We start from the raw sequence: 25,404 nt of genomic DNA on the forward strand, positions 1-25,404 counted from the left end.
TATTTCATAAACGATCTCTCTGTTTTACTCCTTTTTCTATTTTAACATATGAACTGAATTGGTCTATCACTTACTCGGTGGATATATATATATATATATATATCCTTTATTAAATTGAGATATTTAGGTGGCATATTCTGGGAGGTTAACTCTCTGTGTAGGAATTGGTGGTTTATGGAATCAAAAGCTTTATAATAACACTGATAAATATAATTTTTGTTTCCTAACATGCAATACATGATTTTAATCTGTTTTTTCAGAATGAACTCTATCACCCACCAGTTTTAAAAAATGTTTAAATTTTAAAGGATTTTTCATTTTTCAACATAAAGTTACCATTTTAAGCTCCTATATTGTATTTTGTTAGCTCTTTTTTTATTGTTTAACTTTGTTAACATAATTTGTAGGCTATAAATAAACAATACTAAACAAAAAATTAAATCATATCATAGTCACACAATTATGACATCATATCTAATGCTAAAGAGTGAGCCTTCATGGACAAGATTAATCATGTCTGTGCAGGTCAAAACGTGTAGCTGAAAACACAGCTTTGTTGTTTGCATTAAGCACTGGATTTAGGAATGAATTAATTTTGTTGTCATATTGCTGTCTTAAGTTTGTTAACAGTGCATTGTCATAATGCCTCAAATTGTGTAAATGAATGGCGGATACCTTTTGTTATGTATGTGGTGAGTTTACCATAAAATCAAATAGAAAAAACATTGCACCTTTAATTAAAAAAAGTATATCATTTGTACTTTTCACTGAAAAATTGATCAGAATAAGACATTGGCTCCTCATATAGTATAGACTAATTTTTCTGTATATTTAAGAGGCTGGCTGAAAGGTACATGGAATGCTTTGCTATTTGGTGTACTTATGGTTTGGTATGAACTAAAGGATCGTGTAACTGTTTTTTATGATTGTTAATTTTGTTTAACTTCTAAAAAATTTAAACAAGCCGTAAAATATCCTTCATTGCAATCCGGAATCAGGTCTGTACCTCACAGTGACATTATTCAAGTTCATGAGCCACCTGTGAACGTATGTTTTGAAAACAACGATGAAGAATCAGGAAGTACTGAAGAAAACAATGATTTTGGTTTTGAATTATATAATTAAGCCACATCTTATATCACAAAGTGAATTAAATCACTTGGTTAGGGATTTAAATTTATCAAAAAATCAAGCTGAACTGTTAGGATCATGACTGCAAGGTTGGAATTTACTTCAAAAAAATACAAAAATTGCAGGGTTTTGAAGCTGACAAAAAGAACTTTCTTAGTAATTTATTGATTGAAATAATTTGGTTTATTGCACAAATATTGATGAGCTTCTGTTGCACTTAGAACAAGTTCATAAACCTGAGGACTGGCGCCTTTTCATAGATTCGTCCAAGATTCTAAGAAAGATTTCATCTTTCTTTGTTAGCAGCACCTGTTTAGGCTAGATAAAGTTTTTCCATTGAAAAGTCATGTAGACCCAAAATAGTGCTTTCTACCACAGATGTAATTGTTTTTCATTGCTTAATATATGTTAAAACACACACACACACACACACACACACACACACACACAAACTACCGATATAAACTGTTTCTGTTAATTACGAATTCACATTTGTAAAACTGAAATTCGTACTACAAAATTGTTTACAAACTATACAGTTTTCTTGCATAAACCATTCAGTTGTTTAGTAAATTTCAAGTACTGACTTTATTATAAAAATATTTCATACACATTTATTTTTAATTTAAAATATAATGTAATTCTTTGATATATTTATTTATTCAGCATTTTGATTAAATGTAGTTAATTGTTGGAGAATTCTTCTATTTTTGTTTAAGATGGTCCCACCTGCTCTTTTTTCTTTCTTTTTTCTGTTTAGCCTCCGGTAATTACCGTTCAGATAACACTTCAGAGGATGTATGAAGATAATATGTATGAGTGTAAATGAAATGTATTTTTGTACAGTCTCAGTTCAACCATTACTGAGATGTGTGGTTAATTGAGACCCAACCACCAAAGAACATTGGTATCCACAATCTAGTATTTAAATCCATGTAAAAATAACTGGCTCTACTAGGACCTGAACGCTAGAACTCTCTCGTCTTCCAAATCTGCTGATTTGGGAATATGCGTTCACCACTAGACCAACCTGGTGGGTTGGGTCCCACCAACCTTTTTTTTCCCTACTCCTCCCCAGATTTGCAATAACGCCTGACTATATTGTTCAATCCATAACTCACACTTTAAGAGGGTGTGCTCAACAGAGTGTGGCATCCTGACTGAGGCCTGGCTGATGACTATGAGATGTCATCAGATTGAGGGTCTAAAAGACGACCTCTGGTAAAGCCCCTCAGGGCTTGGAACGGGATGGGTGGTGTGGTGACTGGTAACGTCACAAGGTGTCTTCCCCCTACGGGGTTGGGATGTGCTCAACCGAGTCCCGTTCAGCACAATACATACAGTCAGTCAGGCAACTCTCTCCTCCCAATTCCATACAAATACACTTCAAAATTATCGTGATCAGATAACATTTGCGTCCGGTAAAAACTCATCTCACCAAACCTTCTGCCATATTTTTAAATCGGGAATTAATTTTTTCGTCCATCCAGTCCTGACACCCAAGTTCCATCTGTCTTGTCACACTCTTGCACGCTCAAGGGTTGGGTCCCACCAACCCACCTTGCTTGTACCACACCTCCTATCAAACTGAATTTTTAATAAGATATATGTTATTGATATTATTGATATGATATTGATATCACTTAATATGATAATCACTTATATGATATTGTTTATTATTACTTAATAACAATACATATTGTCAATAAAAAAACTCTATGAAATTTATAATATTTATTAAATGTTAATTATTTTCTTTAATTCGATGGAAAATCCAAAAGATATATCAAAACAAATATGTGTATGAAATATTATATATTTACATTTATTTCAGTAAAATATATATATATATTTTTTTTTTTTCAAAAAACCCTATATTGAGTTCTGATCTTTTTCCTAATACATAAACTTTTTCATATTGGCATAATTAAACTCGTATTTCTCCTTAAACTGTATATAATAGTAAACTGCGAATTATTATTATAACTAGATGTATTTTCTTCACCTTCGTATACATTAATAAAGGATCAAAATTAAATTATTGTTATAAAAATTTACTAGGAAGCAACTTTGCATTCATCAATACCTGGGAATAAAAAAAACTCCCAGAGAGAACTTCACTAACCATGTGAAAAGAACTTATTCATACAAACGGAGAACGGAAGAAAGGTATACATAAAAATCCAAAACGTTGTTATTCTTCTAATCACTATAACTATAAAGAGAATCTTTTAAAAATAGAGCTGATTCGATTTTTATTGTGTGTTATTCTGCCCTTCCTAGCATTGTTACTGTAACATATCTAGTTGACGCATTTCGGGGTATCTCGTATTCTCAAACTACTTTTAGCATTTTCGCCTGCTACTCCTCTCAGAATGTAAATAAGCATCGGTAGCATCCTTTTCTTTTTCTGTTTAGACTCCGAAACCACCGTAAGATATTATTTCAGAGGATGAATGAGGATGATATGTATGAATGTAAATGAAGTCTTGTACAGACTCAGATCGATCGTTCCTGAGATGTGTAGTTAATTGAAACCCAACCACCAAAGAACATCGGTGGCATCCTGACAGAGGCCAAACTGATGACTGTGACGCGTTATCAGGTTTACAGGGTCTAAAATACGACCTCCAGTAAAGCCAATCAAATTGTTGTTTTTTGGTAGAATTTTGGAGTTACGTGAATTTTCATCACTTTTGATAAAGGATAGATTTATAATAAATAGATTTATTTTATAAATTATTTGTATTTCAGTTAATGTTGATTAGACGATTGTGTTTTACTTCTATATTGTATACTGACACTATTATTTTCATTTTAAATTAATACTTTTTGGCGATTTTTATATATCCTTCATAACAAAATGTACGGCACATAATTATTTTTAACTATGTATTATTTGATTATGTGTTTAAAACATAAATAGTGTAGTTACTTTACTTGTTTGTCAGATCTGTACTAAAACGTTCAGAGGGATTTACGTAAAAACTAATTTTCACATCGTAAACAAGTCAGATGATAGATGAAATTAGATGAAAATAAACTGTAAATTAATCTAACTGATACAGAAATAAAATTAAAATATTTTAAATCAATTATTGTTATACTCCAATTTTTTTTTTTTATTTTGAACTTTTTTTCAAAAGAGGTGCACAACTAGATGTTATAACAATCCTAAATCGAAAATTTCAACAATCTACGGCTAATCGTTTCTGAGTTATGCGAGATACGTACGTATAGACGTCACGCCGAAACTAGTCAAAATGGATTTAGGGATGGTCAAAATGGATATTTTCGTTGAAATCTGAAAACCGATATTTTTCGCGATTACAATACTTAGCACAAGGAAATGAAAGATAAAAAACTAAATGTATATAATTTTTCACCGGGACAACTTGAAAGTTTTATAATTCCTTGTATCTATAACTCCCATTATTGGATAAATTTCCTTGCACGTAAAGAAAAAACTAAAAATCTAAACTGTTAAAAGAAAAATACTCCTTTTCTCTACCCTAAAAATAAATAATGTGTAAACCCAGATTGCAGTTGACAAAAAGGAGTTAAAAGGATGTATTTTTAGAAATTGTTTTGATGCGATATGTTCACGAGAGACGTACGTTAAGTTAGATGTTCAAGAAAAAAAATATCAGTTTTTTAAGACGAATGTTTAATAATAAAATGAAATTATGAATCAAATATGAAGGTGGATTTAGACCTAGAAAATGTTGTGCAGAGCAAATCTTTAATCTAAAAAAAAATTTACTATACCAGAAAATTAAAAACCCAAATGTAGTTACAATCTTTATGGATTTTAAGAAAGCCTACATCCATAGGCAATCTGTACTTAAATTCCGTGAAGAATTTAGAGTAGATTCAAAGAAAATAAACATAAAAGAAACATTAACAAACGGAAAATGAAAAGTGAAATTATTTGGGGAACTTTCAGAACCATTCGAAGTTAAAACTGAAATAAGGCAAAGAGATAGACTGTCTCCAATCCTCTTTAATTATGATCTGGATAAAGATATAAGACAATGGGAGAAAGAACTTAGAATGTTAAACGTACACGAAAACATAAAAATATGGACACTAAAACTAAATTCAAAAAATGCAAACATTCTGGCCTTCGCAGATATTACAATTTTCGCAAGAGATATAGACGAGGCGAAAATCAAAAGTCAAAAACTAAGCGATTGTGTAAAAAAATGGTCTTCAAATTTCTTGTGAAAAAACTAACTGGTTTTCCAATGACAAAGAGAACAGAACTCAAATCCTTAAAATTTCCGATAACAAAGAAATAAGTAGAATTAAAAAATTCAAATATTTGGGAGAAATCAAAACACCGAATATAACTGAAAAAAAATCCCTTTCGGCACGCCGGAAGGCGGATGTAAGTTTCACCGGTGCTAAGTATGGGATAAACAAAGTTTCTACCATAAAGTTAAGAAAAACTTCAAATTTACTCAATACGACAATGGTTGCAAGTTTAGCATACGACAAGCCCCATCTTACAATTCCAGCAAAATTTTCGTCATCCCTTGCCGTAAGAGTTGGTTATATCAAAAATTGTTTCAGACAAAAGTTTTAAGTAATGTTTAGAGAGCTAACGACCACTTTAAACCGATTCGATATTGTGCCTATTAAGGGAGGTAACATTTTTTTGTTTTCAAAACCCCATTTTTTTCACCCTCTGAGCAAATGGTTGGTGATATAAAAAAACTTTACTACATAAGTTTTAGGCTCTAATCCAAAGAATAGTAGGAACTTTAAACGAATTCGATATTTACTTTAAAAAGTTATGGGGATATTTTGTTTTTTGAAAAAGCCACTCTATTTCCATGGTCCAATTTTGGCCGTTAACGAACTCGACCGAGATTTTGGGTTGAATTTTTTTTAGGGAAAATTTGAAAGTGATTTGCACAAAATTACTTCAGTTATCGTGTCCACAAGAAAGTGAAACATATATATATACCTTTGAGCTGACGGTGTTTTTGGGATTTGGGGGATGTGAAACGCGAAGATATGTCGACATTTTCTGGAAGTCGTATCATGGTACCAGTTACAATAGGTAGCTTTCTTGTGATCTTCCTAATAAAAGGCATAAAAAAGAGAGAAGCGTTATTTACGAAAGCTAGAATCTTTAATCGGTAACAAATAAATAAAAAAAAAACAAAAAAAGAACAATTAAGATATGTATAATATATTCAACGTAAGAGCTATCCTACGTGAAGCTATTGTTTGTAGCAATGAGATTTTATTGCAGTGTGTGCGATTGTGTTAGTGCAGTAATGTGACAGTGTACTGACTGACACAGTTTGTTAGTCCTTCCCAGTGTTTATACAAAAACATAGTATGTTAACAATTCAAAACAAGAGAAGGAAGGTTTATAATTTTTTTCTTTAGTTTTCAAGGACAAATTATAAAGACTAAAATAAACATTTAACAACCCCAGTGTAAGTCTATCTGATATTCGTATGTGTTTGGAAGGAAGGAGGGGTGTGCATTAGCAAGAAATGGTCATTGTCATAAATAGTTTTTTTTGTTTACATGTACACCAGTGCTATCTATTGAGGCAAATTACAACTGTATTAGTTTATTACAAGCCTTCATAAAGGTAATATCATAACTCACAGTAGTGTTTTTTTTCTTTATGCGTTATTTGTTAATGAAAGAAAAGTAATTTCGGTAGATTAAGTAAATTTATGTTTTAAATAACATTATTAAATTAAAATGAAAGTAATAAATGTATCTGTGTGTATATCTACACACACAGTGAACTGTTGTTATTCAATGTTTCAGTGAATTTACTGAAATTATTTTCAGTAGTCTGTTCTATATTATAGTGAAAAGTTTTGCCACAATATTCTACTTCTAAACTTTTGTTAACGGATAATAAATGAAAAAAATACTAGTTCAACAATAAAAAAGTAAGTACAAATTATTTTACAAAGAAACTGAAAATATTTCAATACATATTCTACAAGAGAAAATAAAAAAAAATCATTGTATATAAACACTAATCCGGAATCGCTGTCTTTTCAAGTTACAGCTTGCAAAAAATTTTCCTTAATTTTTGTTCCAAGAGTAAAATAAATCCATACTGAAATTCTTGGAATTTAAATTTGATAATTTTATGTGGTTTTGATCTGAAGAATTTAAGTAAAAACAGGTCTTGGACTGAATAAATCAATGTCTAAGAAATCGTTACTTTCCCAGCGAATATAGCTACATTAGTAATATTAAAGGGGAAAAGTACGGTGATCATGTTAAAAATGGGGTATCGGGCTTTTTGAAAATTTTTACGTTTTAGGGACCATCTACTTTTAGATAAAAAAAATGTGTGCTTAAGACCGCACGGCCGAAGTGATAACTTGTTTGGCATCGCAATCGTTTCGAATTAATATATATTACAAGTAGCATATATGTTTACATTCAATAGCCACCTTAATCTTTGTCCCCTAGAACCAATTTGACGCACAATTTGAACGTGTGCTTTCCACCATTATCCGTATGTTACGTTACTGATTTTGATTACGAGTCAGCGATTTTTTTTTCCCATGTCCCCATGTAATTTGTATGTACAAAAATTGACACAACGCGCCTAAAGAAGTTTTCACTTCAAAAATACATATTAAATATGTGTAATAGATATACAATAATAGATAAAAAATGTTTAAGCGTTTCCTATAATAAGCAAAAAAAATTAAATTTGTTACAAAAATCTTACAGGCCTGACTTAATTTATTAAACGAGTAATCAAAAGAATTGTACTCTTTCTGTAAATGTGATATGTATTACATATGAATGAAATCGGGCCGGTAAGAGTTTTGTAATTGTATTTCAAATTTAATTTTTTTTTGATAGTCATATCATTCACTTCATACCATATTTTTCCTTTTTTAATAAAACTAGTATGACCTTTACGAATAAAAAATCCGTGATGTAATATTGCATTTATTACTTTTTAAGTGTAACTCTCGATTTTTATCGTTAAATTTGATTGGTAAAATCTTTCATATATATATATATGTATATATATACATATATATGTATATATATATATATATATATATATATATATATACATATATATATATATATATATGTATATATATATATATATACAGAAAGTTTTCTATATATATATATATATATATATATATATATATATACATTTAAATATATATACACATGTATATGATATGATATTATATATACATATATATATATGCCTAGCTTCTTGCATTACGTTACAGATTTTTATTAAGTCAGCGATTTTTTCCCTTGTTTCTAAGTAATTCGTATGAACAACAAATTCTGACACAACGCGCCTACAGAAGTTTTCACTTCAAAAAAAAAAAAACTTATGTACGTACCTAAATATTTGCGTACGTATGGACGTATATGTGTCGAACTGATTTTATCCTATCTCATGAAAGACCGGACCGATTTTCTTCAAAATTTGGATCAAATATTTCTATACATGAGGTATTAACTGGATCTTTTTCACAATTCGTTAAAGGAGTGGGAGATATCGTGAAAATATTGATTTTGATTTTTCTTCAGAGTCATTTTAGAGAAAACTTTATTAAAACAAATTTTTTACTTACAATGCATATACAGTGTAAATAATCTGAAAAAAAAACAAATCACCCCCAAAAAAATTGTAATTTATATTTGTAATTTTACATTAGTAATTTCATGTAATAGCCATATAATTAAATTATAATTAATAGCCATATTAATTATTGGATATTAGCCATATAATTTAATTAAAATAATTTATTAATTTTTGTTACAAGCAAAAAAATTATTTTTATTTGATTTTTCAGATGCATGTGTTGTCATTATACTATCTACTTTTTTAAATGATCTTGCTTTTAAAACCTCTGGACTATCGGTAAGGTATCATTTACATTAGTAATTGCATGTAATAGCCATGTTTTTTTTTTTTTGTCTTCAGTCATTTGACTGGTTTGATGCAGCTCTCCAAGATTCCCTATCTAGTGCTAGTCGTTTCATTTCAGTATACCCTCTACATCCTACATCCCCAACAATTTGTTTTACATACTCCAAACGTGGCCTGCCTACACAATTTTTCCCTTCTACCTGTCCTTCCAATATTAAAGCGACTATTCCAGGATACCTTAGTATGTGGCCTATAAGTCTGTCTCTTCTTTTAACTATATTTTTCCAAATGCTTCTTTCTTCATCTATTTGCCGCAATACCTCTTCATTTGTCACTTTATCCACCCATCTGATTTTTAACATTCTCCTATAGCACCACATTTCAAAAGCTTCTAATCTTTTCTTCTCAGATACTCCGATTGTCCAAGTTTCACTTCCATATAAAGCGACACTCCAAACATACACTTTCAAAAATCTTTTCCTGACATTTAAATTAATTTTTGATGTAAACAAATTATATTTCTTACTGAAGGCTCGTTTAGCTTGTGCTATTCGGCATTTTATATCGCTCCTGCTTCGTCCATCTTTAGTAATTTTACTTCCCAAATAACAAAATTCTTCTACCTCCATAATCTTTTCTCCTCCTATTTTCACATTCAGCGGTCCATCTTTGTTATTTCTACTACATTTCATTACTTTTGTTTTGTTCTTGTTTATTTTCATGCAATAGTTCTTGCGTAGGACTTCATCTATGCCGTTCATTGTTTCTTCTAAATCCTTTTTACTCTCGGCTAGAATTACTATATAATCAGCAAATCGTAGCATCTTTATCTTTTCACCTTGTACTGTTACTCCGAATCTAAATTGTTCTTCAACATCATTAACTGCTAGTTCCATGTAAAGATTAAAAAGTAACGGAGATAGGGAACATCCTTGTCGGACTCCCTTTCTTATTAGGGCTTCTTTCTTATGTTCTTCAATTGTTATTGTTGCTGTTTGGTTCCTGTACATGTTAGCAATTGTTCTTGTATCTCTGTATTTGAACCCTAATTTTTTTAAAATGCTGAACATTTTATTCCAGTCTACGTTATCGAAAGCCTTTTCTAGGTCTATAAACGCCAAGTATGTTGGTTTGTTTTTCTTTAATCTTCCTTCTACTATTAATCTGAGGCCTAAAATTGCTTCCCTTGTCCCTATACTTTTCCTGAAACCAAATTGGTCTTCTCCTAACACTTCTTCCACTCTCCTCTCAATTCTTCTGTATAGAATTCTAGTTAAGATTTTTGATGCATGACTAGTTAAACTAATTGTTCTGTATTCTTCACATTTATCTGCCCCTGCTTTCTTTGGTATCATAACTATAACACTTTTTTTGAAGTCTGATGGAAATTCCCCATTTTCATAAATAATGTAATTAAATTCCCCTAATTTTCATAAATAGCCATGTAATTAAATTAAATTTAATATCCATATTAAATATTGCATAATAGCCATATTATTTAATTACCATAACGGATTAATTTTTGTTTCCGGCAATAACATTTTTTAAATTTTTTTTTCAGATGTATGAGTTATCATTTTACTATCTACTTTTTTAAATGATCTTGCTTTCAAAACCTCTGGACTATCGGTAAGGTATCATTTACATAAGTAATTGCATGCATTAGCCATATAATTAATAGCCATATTTAATTTTGGGTAATAGCCATATAATTTAATTAACATACTTTATTAATTTTTGTTTCAAGCAATAAAATTATTTTTATTATATTTTTCAGATGCATGAGTTGTCATTATACCTTCTACTTTTTTAAATGATCTTGCTTTTAAAAACCTCTGGACTATCGGTAAGGTATCATTTACATTAGTAATTGCATGCAATAGCCATATAATTAAATTAAAATTAATAGCCATATTAAATATTGGGTAATAGCCATATAATTTAATTAACATAATTTATTAATTTTTGTTTCTGGCAATCACATTTTTTTAATTTTTTTTTCAGATGTATGAGTTATCATTATACTATCTACTTTTTTAAATGATCTTGCTTTTAAAACCTCTGGACTATCGGTAAGGTATCATTTACATTAGTAATTGCATGCAATAGCCATATAATTAATAGCCATATTTAATATTGGGTAATAGCCATATAATTTAATTAACATAATTTATTAATTTTTGTTTCAATGAATAACATTTTTAATGATTTTTTTCAGATATATGAGTTGTCATTGTACTATCTACTTTTTTAAAAGATCTTGCTTTCAAAACCTCTAGACTATCGGTAGGGTATCATGTACATTAGTAATTACATGTAATAGCCATATAATTAATAACCATATTAATTATTGGATAATAGCCATATAATTTTATTAACATAATTTATTAATTTTTGTTTCAATCAATAACATTTTTAATGATTTTATTTCAGATATATGAGTTGTCATTTTACTACCTACTTTTTTAAATGATCTTGCTTTCAAAACCTCTAGACTATCGGTAAGGTATCATGTACATTAGTAATTACATGTAATAGCCATATAATTAAATTATAATTAATAACCATATTAATTATTAGATAATAGCCACATAATTTTATTAAAATAATTTAATTTTTTTTGTTTCAAACAATAAAATTTTTTTTATTTTTTTTTCAGATGTATGATTTGTCATTTTACCATCTACTTTTTTAAATGATCTTGCTTTCAAAACCTCTGGACTATCGGTAAGGTATCATTTACATTAGTAATTAAATGTAATAGCTATATAATTAAATTATAATTAATAGTCATATTAAATATTGGGTAATAGCCATATAATTTAATTAACATAATTTATTATTTTTTGTTTCTGGCAATCACATTTTTTTTATTTTTTTTTTCAGATGTATGAGTTATCATTTTACTATCTACTTTTTTAAATGATCTTGCTTTCAAAACCTCTGGACTATTGGTAAGGTATCATTTACATAAGTAATTGCATGCAATAGCCATATAATTAATAGCCATATTTAATGTTGGGTAATAGCCATATAATTTAATTAACATAATTTATTAATTTTTGTTTCAATGAATAGCATTTTTAATGATTTTTTTTCGGATATATGAGTTGTCATTGTACTATCTACTTTTTTAAAAGATCTTGCTTTCAAAACCTCTAGACTATCGGTAGGGTATCATGTACATTAGTAATTACATGTAATAGCCATATAATTAATAACCATATTAATTATTGGATAATAGCCATATAATTTTATTAAAATAATTTACTTATTTTTGTTTCAAGCAATAAATTTTTTTTTATTTTGTTTTCAGATGTATGATTTGTCATTTTACCATCAACTTTTTTAAATGATCTTGCTTTCAAAACCTCTGGACTATCGGTAAGGTATCATTTACATTAGTAATTACATGTAGTAGCCATATAATTAAATTATAATTAATAGCCATATTAATTATTGGATATTAGCCATATAATTTAATTAAAATAATTTATTAATTTTTGTTTCAAGCAAAAAAATTATTTTTATTTGATTTTTCAGATGCATGAGTTGTCATTATACTATCTACTTTTTTAAATGATCTTGCTTTCAAAACCTCTGGACTATCGGTAAGGTATCATTTACATAAGTAATTGCATGCATTAGCCATATAATTAATAGCCATATTTAATTTTGGGTAATAGCCATATAATTTAATTAACATAATTTATTAATTTTTGTTTCAATCAATAACATTTTTAATGATTTTTTTTCAGATATATGAGTTGTCATTTTACTATCTACTTTTTTAAATGATTTTGCTTTCAAAACCTCTAGACTATCGGTAAGGTATCATGTACATTAGTAATTACATGTAATAGCCATATAATTAAATTATAATTAATAACCATATTAATTATTGGATTATAGCCGTATAATTTTATTAAAATTTTTTAATTTTTTTTGTATCAAACAATAAAATTTTTTTTATTTTTTTTTCAGATGTATTATTTGTCATTTTACCATTTACTTTTTTAAACGATCTTGCTTTCAAAACCTCTGGACTATTGGTAAGGTATCATTTACATTAGTAATCACATGTAATAGCCATATAATTAAATTATAATTAATAGCCATATTAATTATTGGATATTAGCCATATAATTTAATTAGCATAATTTAGCGGTTCGATTTACTTCTTCCGTCAGCAAAAGGTGCGAGATAGCTTTCCGCACCGGCACTCTCAATATGCGTAGAGTGGGAGGGACGCAACCTTCCACAATTCTCTCCCAGGCTTCGCGCTACGAAGATTTTATAGCCGCACATAATTTCTTTCTTGCTGTTTTGTAAAAATTAATAAATTATGTTAATTAAATTATATGGCTAATATCCAATAATTAATATGGCTATTAATTATAATTTAATTATATGGCTATTACATGTGATTACTAATGTAAATGATACCTTACCGATAGTCCAGAGGTTTTGAAAGCAAGATCATTTAATATTGAGAGTGCCGGTGCGGAAAGCTATCTCGCACCTTTTGCTGACGGAAGAAGTAAATCGAACCGCTGTCATATGTAATGTGGAAAGACAATTCTCCATACATTAACTGCGCTGGGTGATCACTCGGATCAGCACTAAGACAACTCCTGGGCCAGATGGCGTGGTGGGCCTACTTCTCAAAGATCTTACGGATAATTCACCCTTGGTTGTTACTAAAGGCTCAAAAGAATGCTTTGAGTACGAGCAGTTTCCCGAAGACGTGGAAAGAAAACAGACTACTGTTTATTTCTCAAACTCGACTGACTGTGCCCCGACTTATCGGCCGATTTGTCTTCTGCCCACTTTGGGCAAACTATACGAGAAGTTATTAGCTTAGAGAATCTGGTCCGAGTTAAATGAGACGGGTTGGGGGGGGGGGATTGTCTTTCAGCAGCCCAATATGGGTTTATAAAGGGAGGATCCACTGAAGATGCCTAACGTAGAGTAACAAGCTAGGTGGGAACCAGGAGGACCAGAAAGATTCCCTTGATGATTATCCTGGATACCCGCAATGTTTTTCTTCCTTGGAAAGTGATGATGAAAGAATTGCATGACAGAAACATCAGTTCATGTCTGAGAGCGACTATAAGAGATTTCCTCTCTGGAAATTCCTCACGAGAACTACTCGTGATGACGGATGAGGGTGAAGTTAAGTTCCAGATGAGAGGAGGCGTGCCGCAGGGATCTGTTCTTAGATCTTTAATTTGGAACCTTACCTTTGAAGGAATTCTTAGGGTGGCATTCGCTGAAGGAGTTAAAATAATCGCCTACGCCGATGATTTGGCGATGTTAGTGTCAGGACGATCGGAGGATGAAGTGGAGAAGTCGGCTAATAGTGCTATAAATCGTATGAGCAGATATTTAAGTTCACGACGGCTGTATGCTCGCAGTAGTTGGACGGCGCAGAATTTGACGATTCAACGTTTTGGTAGACGGTCACCAAGCAGAAATGATGCCATTTGTGAAATACTTAGGTGTATGATTTCAAAAGCAAGAATTATACCAAAAGCACCTTTAGGAAATTTCGGATAAGGGAGAGAAAGTCCCTGGGATGGCTGATGGGTGGCACATGGGGACCGCTGGCAGCAAAGCGGAGGCTGTTGCTGTCTGCGGCGACATCGGTGGTTCTTTATGTGGTCCCCGCATGCTTTTTCGCTTTCAATAGTCAGAAATCTGAGAAAGTGAAACGCACTCTAAAGAAGAGCCAACTTGAAAAATCACTACAGCGTATTGGACGGTCTCTACCATGGCAGTGGGAGTCCTAGCGGAGGTCGCACCGATCCAGCTACTGGCCCTCCAACGAAAGCGTATTTAAGAAGTAATGGACAAAGAAGGGGCTGGCCAATTTTTAATCCGAGAATGGCAAGAAATATGGAACTCTGCGCAGACAGGCGCCTGGACGCGCCGCTTGATACGCAAACTGGGGTCCATGGTTGGAGTGAGAGCATGTGGAGGTGGAATATTATAACTCCCAGCACCTCTCCGGTCATGGAGGATTTGGTGACTATTTAAGTAAATATAATAATTTGGTAATATAGTAACTTGGTTATTTAACCAAATCGTTCGTGCTCCGAGGTTCAGAGGAATGGAAAGCGATTGAAAAACCGGTACGGGACATTCTAACAGAAAGAAAGACTATAGTGTGTGCGTAAAAAAAACACCGAGTCCCGGTCGCCGGGGAGGAAACGACATAGTCGGATCCGGCTCATCCTCCGCCAGCGACTTGAGGCAGGGAAGATGGGGTATTAAATCGAAATGTACAGAGTCCCGGTTCCTGGAGGGGGGCTCAGGAACGATTTACACATGACAAATGGTAGACGACTTTTTGCAACTGTAAAAGCTCATTAGCCAGGTGAAAAGCAATGTGTAAAAAGAGCCTCGTATGGGCCAAACATCATACTAACTAAACCAAAGAAGACAAGAATGTTTTCAGACCGAGTCATATTTATATGTTCAGGGACAAACGGTTCCATATGTTAAAAAATCATCAAATGAAAATACATCACTGGCTCATATCCAACAATCAGATAAAAATCCTCAGAACAGTGTTTTGGGGTTGTTTCATATTTGAAGGTCCTTTTTTATTACTTCCAGCAAATGTTATGTTGAAAAGTTATGAATATTTCAAGATTCTGAAGGAAAGGTTGGGACACAACTTCAAAACAAATTCCTACAAGGCAATGTTCCAATGAGATTTGGCATCACACCATACTGCCAAAAAGTGGAAAAATTTCTCAATCAATGAAACATTAAAGAATCCTGTGCTTTAATGTTTCTACATTCATTCTACAATTAAACCCAATTAAAAATCTTTGAACAATAGTCAAAAACAACTCTCAAAAATGAATTGCACCACAAAAATTGACTTCATTTAATATTGGTATTGTTTCATGATGAAGAAATCAAAAAGATGTGTACTACACTTGTTGAATTCATGCCAAATTGTATACATGAAGTGATTAAGAACAAAGGAGAAGATAATAATTACTAGATGTTCTCATAATTAAATAGTCTCAAATTGTACAAGTATGATTTATTTTCTGAATAAAGTTACATTTTATTAAATAACATCTGTGTTCATATTAATTTGCATTCTTCTGGAGAACAGTTTGTCAGATCTCTTGATCTGACAAATAATCTAAAGGTATTATGCTGTGCTGTACTATGAAGTGAATATATCGTACTGAACTATCATTTTAAACATATTTTTAAAGTCTGGACTCTGTTAAACATGGAGTTTTATGCCATTCTGGATTTTTTCGTTATTCACATTTTTTCATTGTCATAAAATGAACAGGAGTACTGAATCCATCCTTATTTGCATTTTCTGAACATTTTTCCTGTAAAAAAACAACAGATAAATAAACAAGTAAAACAAAACTGGTAGTTTTATAACATAAATATTAAGAAAATTTAACCTAAAATATTAATAGTTAAAGCTTTTATTCCATTCACTACTATTGTCTGATGTTCTATCAAAATCTTCTTTGTAATGGAGAGAGTTACACACACTAATTGAAGCAGGCATTACCCTTAATCAAATACATTAACAAGAAAACTCCAGGTTAAGGCAAAAGTCCCGTTTCTGAAATCAGTAGTAGTCAAAACCTAGGCTTGAAGAAAAATTAAAACACTTCATTCTTTTTATAGTTCAAGTAGACACTCAAAGATATGTTATAAATTAAATATAATTATAGATATACAACAATGACTTTATAATAAGACTAGCAATCCTCAATAATTAATTTAGTAAATACAAGATTACATAAATTACAAATTTCTAATTAATTTCCAATGACACAATAACTTATTACACTTTTATCAGTTTCTTAAAAAAATCTAATTAATTAGTTCAGTAAAAAAGCTCTCAGTTTAGAATATTAGTAATGATATTAAAAATAACTTCAATTTGGTCCTTACTCTTTAATAAAAATAAAAATGTTATGTTTCTTTCAGTATATTTACTTCAGTATTTATCTAAGATGCTAAAAGTACATATAGTATAAAAATCTTCACAAAGCACCATGCTTCATTTTGCACTGTTTTCAAAAATTGTTTTTTATTCAGCTAAAGTGACCATAACTTGATTAAACACCTTTTAATGCAATATATATAAAACGATGGTATTTCTTTACTATTGTTAATGACTGCTGAGTAGACCATGAGACTAGTCTCATAACACAACGCTGTTACAATATTTCTTACATACGTTTCCTTTTCCTTTTCACATGGAAAAATTCCCAACCGTAACTTGTTTGTTCACCTCCTACCTTCCAATCTTGCCAGATGGCCATCACACTTCCACTTCAATTTCATAATTACTTAATTCTTAATTACTACATCTGCCATTCTAGTGTGTTGCCATATCTTTTCACAATTAATTCTACTTTTCCTTTTCATACCAAACACGCTTCTTTCCATTGATTGTTTTTTTTTTGTATGAATTTCTTCAGCAAAGTCCAAATTTGTGAGACAAGGTCTTGCACAACAAAATAATTTACGTTTTTTACTCAACCACCTGATTGTTTTTCAAGGAACCAATATTTTTTCAAAGCAGTTGCTATCCTTCTTTGGATCTCCTTTCTTGTTCTGACCTCAAAGTTCACCAGTTGCCTTAGATTGTTCGATTACCCAATACAATTTTTTTCTAGCAGTTTTAATTCTTTCTTAACTCCACTTGTTAGAAGAATTTTTTTTTTTCAATTGTTTATTAAACCTGCTACCTGACCTTGTTTTTCCAATTCATTCAAAACTTCTAACATTTCTGGAAATAAAGCCAATAGTACCAGATCATATGCAAACCTTATATTTGGCAATCTTTTACCGCTGATATTAATTTCAATTTTTTTCTTTCTATTTTAGTAAATTTCATCGAAAAAAGCCGGCGATAAAAGATCTCTCTGTTTTACTCCTTTTTCTATTTTAACATATGAACCGATTTGGTCCATCACTTACTTGATGTATATATGTCTTTTATTAAATTGAGATATTTAGGTGGCATATTCTGGGAGCTTAATGCTCTGTGTAGGAATTGGTGGTTTATGGAATCAAAAGCTTTATAACACTGATAAATATAATTTTTATTTCCTAACATGCGAGACATGATTTTAATCTGTTTTTTAATGCTAAAAATGAATATGAACTCGAGAATCTTACTATCACCCACCATTTTTGAAAAATTTTTTAATTTTAATTAAAGGATTTTTTCATTTTTTAATGTATACATTGAAGCATTTTAAGTTTGTATATTTTATTTTGTTAGCTCATTTTTTATTGTTTAACTTTGTTATAATTTGTAAGTTATAAATAAATACTAGACAAAGAATTAAATCATATCATAGTCACATATTATGACATCATATCTAATACTGAAGAGTGAGCCTTTATGAACAAGATTAATCATGTCTGTGCAGGTCAAAACATGTAGCTGAAAACAGCTGTGTTTGTATTGTTGTTGTATAATGATAGTTTATTTGCTTAAATACAAGAGTATATTACAAAGGTGCTGAGTATTACAAATAACTTCATTGATTTATATGTTCATTTTAATAATGCCCATAAAAGTCCTTTACCATATTTAATTAACTTATATTTCTATAAGTATATATTTCTATAAATATTACTAATATTTAGTTAACTTAAATTCAAAAATCTTTCTTTCTTTTTTCCCCCTCTATCATCAGGATAATAAATATATAACTGTATTAAATTAAAATTACAAACAATTGGAATAATTGGCCTTAAAAAAAAATTAAAAACCACCTGCTAGATGTTTAGAACAAAACTACACAGTTTTAGTACCTCGCAAGTATATAAATACAGAAAAAATTACAGTAATGGAAGTAAACAATAAAGAGGATTTAGTTGTAAGGACAAGTGAAGAAAGAATAAAAAAAGTAAAAAAATTACAGATATTTAGGTTCTATGAATGGAGAACGCAATAGAAATAAAAGGAAGAATAACAGTGGTAAAGGAAGCCTTCACTAAGAAGAGGGAATTATTATATAGTAAAAGTCTGGATTTAGAATTAGGGAAGAGGTTGGGCCAAATGCTATGTTTAGAGCATGTAAGTGAAGCATGGACTACAAGGCAGATAGAAAGAGAATTGGATTGAGTCTCTTAAAATATGAATATGGAGAAGGGTGCAGTAAATAAGATGGGTGGATAAAACGAGGAATGAGGAATTGTGTAAGGAATAATATGCAGGATTAAAGAATAAAGATAATTTACGCATGAAGTACACAAACAAAAATAAACCAGGTTTAGGACATATGGATAGAGTAAGTGGAATCTTGAGGTCAAAAAGGATCAGTAGAAGAAGAAAGAAACCAAAAAAGAAGGTTGAAGTTGAACTGAAGATTGTAAATTACAAGTGGATGAAAGAGAAGTGTTGGATTACACGTGGATGAAAACATCGGTGGCATAAGGGACCTGCCGCCAGACAAAACACTAGATGAAGATGATGATAGTTTTACAAATACACATTATCAGATGTCAAATACACATTATGTTGCTTTTGTAGGGGCAAAGGCTATGCGCAAGGCATGCCTGGAGCCAAGTAGGTCAGGACCAGGAAGGGCAGTGTCCCTACTGAGGGGTTCTTTGGCCATCCTGAACAGGTGGTCAAACTGCTCTTATGATTCGGGAGGGGGACCTTGATGGGTTACAACCTATGGGACTACTTATAGGGGAGAGTCAACTGCCACGGCATTATAGGGTGACTGATGTATGTGTTACATTCTATAAGTGTTTTTAGTGTTCATACTTTAATGTTCTGTAAATTTTGGTGTTTTTAGGACAATTTATGCAGTTTTGAATGTAAACTGTATTTAAAATAGAATAGAATTATATGTAAACTTGAATGTAAAATAGATAATATTAAGCATTTGACATTGATCAAGAAATTAATGTAGTTACAACAACTAAGCAAACGCAACTATAACCGATTAATGTACCATTTTTCAGGGGTAATATTCTTGACTGGCAACATTATTATAATTTATTTAGTGATTTAGTGCATAATAGAAATGATTTAAATAATTTACAAAAACTTCATTATTTACATACCTCCTTGAAATATGAAGTGCTGTTAGCTGTGATTAAAAATGTATTAATTACGAATGAAAATGATACAGTTGCACTAGATCTATTAAAAAGGTGTTTAACAATAAATATTTCATAAACTACCATAAAGGGAGACTCTTTGGATAATTTATCCAGTTTTATCAATGCTGCAAAGTATCTTCATATGTCAATGCTCATGAAGTAATGAATACTTCAGTCAATAAATATGAGCTTATTGTTGTCTAATTATTAACATCAAAGTTAACCACAATACCTCTAGATTATGGAAGGAGAAACTTTCAATTCAAGGATTTCCCACTTTAAAGGATTTCATCGAATTCCTCGAATTCAGAAGACAGATTCATTGAAAATATCAATGCAAATGAGTCAATCAATCAAGACATTTCAAGACATATTTCCAAGGGACTATGATACAAGAATGTAACTAAATCTTAACAGATGAATTCCTGGAACATCATAACTGTTTCAGTTGTTTACTCAAAGGTCATTCAGTTGACAAATGTTACTCTAAACTTATATGTGATATTTGTTCTCAAAAACATAACATTTTTATTCATATAAATAATATTAATTCTAAGACTGTTGCATTAAGTCTGAGTCATTTAAATTACATTCAAATAAAAACATAATGTTATGGTATGTGATTTTTTTTAATGATTTGTTAACAGACAAATCAAATATATGTTATTTACCTCATCATCTGGTATTTAAATCCACTAGTTTAACAACCAAACTTACAGAGGTCTTTGACTATTCATCTAAAACCATTAATGGTTTTATCTCTTAATGATACTCTACTAGATTTATTTTCAACAAGATTTATTTTCTATATGTTAAGATTGCAAATTCATAATTGTCATTACCTCCGACATAAATAACCTGTATCGACAGGTACTAGTTAATTCCAGCAATTCTAATTTACGATGGATTCTCTGGTTTAATTCTCCAAAACAAGAGATGAAACATTATGCAACATTATGAACCATAACTTATGGAACCTCATGTACACCATATTTAGCCAACAGATATCTCATTCAAATATCAGTTGAAAATGAAAATAATTTTCCACAAGTTTCTAAGACTATTAAGAATGATTTCTACATAGATGATCTCAATACTGGTTCAAATAACCTAACTGAAGTTGTTCAATTAACGAACAATATCTCCAAATTATTACAACAGCATGGTTTGTCACTTCACACATGGTATTCTAATAATTTCAGTATTTCTATGTCTAATCATAATTCATCCACACAATCTAATCAAGAACACAACGTACATACTCTAGGAGTTTTATGGGATAAGTCAGAAATACTAAACTTCCAAATCTCATCTAATAATTCTAAAATTTATACTAAAAGGAATATTCTTTCCATCATAGCAGGTGTCTATGATCCTCTAGGAATCATTGGCCCTATTATATTTTCATACAAACAGTTTATGGAATCATTATGGCAACTCAAAATTGACTGGGACGAAATATTACCCAAACCATTAATAATACAATGGCTTTCACTGTATAATCAATTATTATATTTAATTGAGTCATTTAACATAAGTAGATTCATTAAGTTTAATAATAGTAAAATTTATTCTATTCAATTACATGGATTTTCTGATGCCTCTATTAAGAACTACAGTTGTTGCTTTTATATACGCACTTTATACTCCAACCATGTAATTACATCTAATTTACTGTTCTAAATCAAAATTAGACCCCTTAAAAAAAATTACATTATCCAGACTTGAGTTCTGTGGTTGTTTACTACTTTCACGTTTATTCATGAAGGTATCTACTGCATTAAAAAAAATATACTTTGATGAGATACACTTATAATCCGATTCCACCATAGTAATTTATTGGATCCATGGACATTCTTTGAATTGGAAAGTATTTATAGGTAAGAGTTTCTGAAATTCACAAAGTACTTTAATTACCAATTGGCATTACATCAAATCCTCTGATAATCCAGCAGGCATGTTGTCTAGAGGTTGCTCACCAAGCAAAATTACTTGATATTTCACTGTGGTGTCATGATCCTCCATGGCTATTACAATCTTCTTCCCATTGGCCAACGGATCGTAATATTACATTCAATGATAATTTAAATCCTGAATGCTTATTCGAAAGGCAAAAAACTATGTTAACGTCATGTATATCTAATATTGTATATGATTACACACAAAAATTTTCATCTTCAGATGCTTTATTATGAACATTTAGTTTCTGTTTCAGAGTCATTCATAACATTAAATCAAAACTGTCTGAACATAACTTTAGTATTCTATCCATCAAAGAATTAGACCATACTCTTTACTTTTTCATACATCAATCAAAGTCCATGTATTTCAATGAGATAAATAAACTTAAAACCAGGTCATTGATAAACAAAATAAGCTTAGTTTACTAGATCCATTTTTGAATGATTTAGGTCTAATCTGAGTAGGAGGTAGGCTTCAATATTCTCTCCTACAATATCACGTTAAACATCCTACTGAAATACTTTAGAAGAGATGATTTAATTTGTTTCTGCCATGATGTTAGGAGACCAATGTCTGAACTGGACATTGAAAATGTTATTCATGATCGTGTTTATTTATAGATTCACCAAAAAGAAGCTTAAAGACAGTGTTGTTGCATAACTTGAATAAGTTTTCTTCTATAGTTTCAAAATCAGCCACAGCCATTTCATTAAATTTTTCAGGGCAGTAAGAAAACTGGTAGCAGTAACATTTTCATAGCTAAAATCTTGATTTATTCAGTATAGAATAATTAAGTCACTCCTAATTAAATAATAAACATTTTATTTTGTTAACTGTTTACATTTAGCAGAAAAAATAAAATTTTTATTTAATTTGGAGTGACTTAATTATTCTACAGTGAATAAATAAAAATTTTAGCTATGAATGTATTACTGCTACCAGTTTTTTTACTGTCCTCAAAAATTTAATTAAATGGCAGTGACTGATTTTGAAACTAAGCTACTCAAATATATTACTAAAAAAAATTCAATTTCATACAGTTTACTAGTATTAATAATCCATAAAAGTAAAGAAAATTACACAAAAACCACTATACACTCACACGCAGAATTAATACATAAAATCCTAAACAGTGTACCCTATGTTGTTTCCTCAGGAACCACAAGTAACTAGGCAAGACTGACTAGACTGACTAGGCAAGCAAAGAGTAGCTCTGATGATATTGTGATATTACCCGTCCAGACATGTATGTCTCCTGTTGCTACTTGCACAGTTCCAGCAGCAAACAAACATGACTGCACACTTTGCAAGCTGGGCCTGTTTCTACTTGCAGCTTTGTTATTAGGTAGATTTAAAAAGGAACCTACCTATTGTAATGGGTACCATGATTCTTCAACTTCTGGAAAATTTCGACATATCTTTGTGTTTCACATCCCCCAGATCCCAAAAAACATTTGTACATCACTTTTTTGTGGACATGATAACTGCCGTAATTTTGCGCCAATCACTTTCAGATTGAAACATAAAATATAACGACCCAAAATCTCGATCGAGTTTAATGGACAAAATCAGACCATAGGGGGGGCTTTTTCGAAAAGATAAAATATTGCTATAAAAGATTTCTTATAACTTAAGTAAAATATCAAACTTGTTTAAACTTCCTACTATTCTTTGGATAAGGGCCGAAAACTTTGTAAAATCTTTTGATATCACCAACTATTGGCCCAGGGGGTGCAAAAAAATGGGATTTTGAAGACAAAAAAATCATACTTCTGGCACAGCATCAAATTGGTTTAAAGTGGTCGTAAGTCCACTAAACATTACCTAAAACTTTGTCTGAAGCAATCTTTGATATCACCAACCCTTACGGCAAGGGATGACAAAATTGTTGCTGGAATTGTAAGATGGGGTATGTCATATGCTAAATATGTGAAACTTTTTTCACATGCAACCATTATCGTGTTGAGTAAATTTGAAGTTTTTCTCAACTTTTAAGGTGGAAATCTTTTTTATCCCCTACTTAGCATCAGTGAAATCTACCTCCATCTTCTCGATGCCAAAAGTCATTTTTTTGAACTCAGTTAAGAATTGTAATCAAATAATTACTTATTGCTCTAAAAATAATGCAAGTGGCAGTTTAATAATTGACATATTATTACATTGAGCCTACAGTGGCTCAATGAGTAATTTTAAAAACTTTTACATTTAACCTAAACTATACAAAGGAATGAAAATCCAAATTTTTTTAAATTTGGATTTAAGGATTAAGGATAAGGATTATTATAAATTAAGGATTATTTCCCTTCCTGAGATATTGAGTTTAACGCTAAACCATGTTTTCATTTTTAAAAATGTTAGAGATGGAAAAACAAGATTTTTTCTGCCAAAATCGTCATTATACTTAGAATAATGATATATTTTTCTCTAGAATCCCCATAGATTAGAGAAGAAAATTTGAAAATTTCACATTGATTGGATGAAAAATAAACAAATGACAAATTATTTTATATTTACAGATACTTTTTGTCTTGTGACATCTGACTAGCAAAATGTTAAATATCTCAAAATTTGGATGGCCATAACATAATAATGAAGTAAGTTAGAGTTGAAATTTGGTGTGGTTACTTACTTCTGTAGGTAGAACAAACAGCTAAGTTTCATCAAAATGTGAGATGGTGGGTGAGATAGTATGGTTGAATTGCCATGGAATGACCCAATGACCCAGCTATTACGTATGATGAACACTCATGGTGAATCATTGCTGACCTGAAAGCAATAGGGCTTCTTCTTGGTCTCTAGAATGGCTTTACAAAATGTAAAGCCACTCACATACACATAAAACTAGGCCTGATGAAGAATTCTGTAAATCCATTAGATAAAGATGGAGACGGCTTTAAATATTTAGATCAGGTTTTTTCACAATTTAGTGAAGCCAAATTAAAAGAGGGAATACTCATTGAGCCACAAATAAGAAAATTAATTTGTGAAAATATATTTGACAGTAAGCTGAATTCTAAAGAAGTAGCTAGCATGGAAGTCATTCAAACATGTCATTACTGGTTTTCTTGGAAACAAAAAAGCTGAAAACCATGATCAGCTTATAAATGAACTCTTAGTGAACTAAAAAAATTTAGTCTGCAGAATGTCATTGAAAATTCATTTTTTACATTCTTGTTTGGATTTTTTCCCCCAACTCGGGTGACATCAGCAATGAACAAGGAGAAAGGTTTCACAAAGATGTATTGCACGTGGAACAACGTTATTGAGAC

The sequence above is a fragment of the Lycorma delicatula genome, chromosome 7 (genome assembly GCF_047948215.1).
Source record: "Lycorma delicatula isolate Av1 chromosome 7, ASM4794821v1, whole genome shotgun sequence".
NCBI classification, from domain to species: Eukaryota; Metazoa; Arthropoda; class Insecta; order Hemiptera; family Fulgoridae; genus Lycorma; species Lycorma delicatula.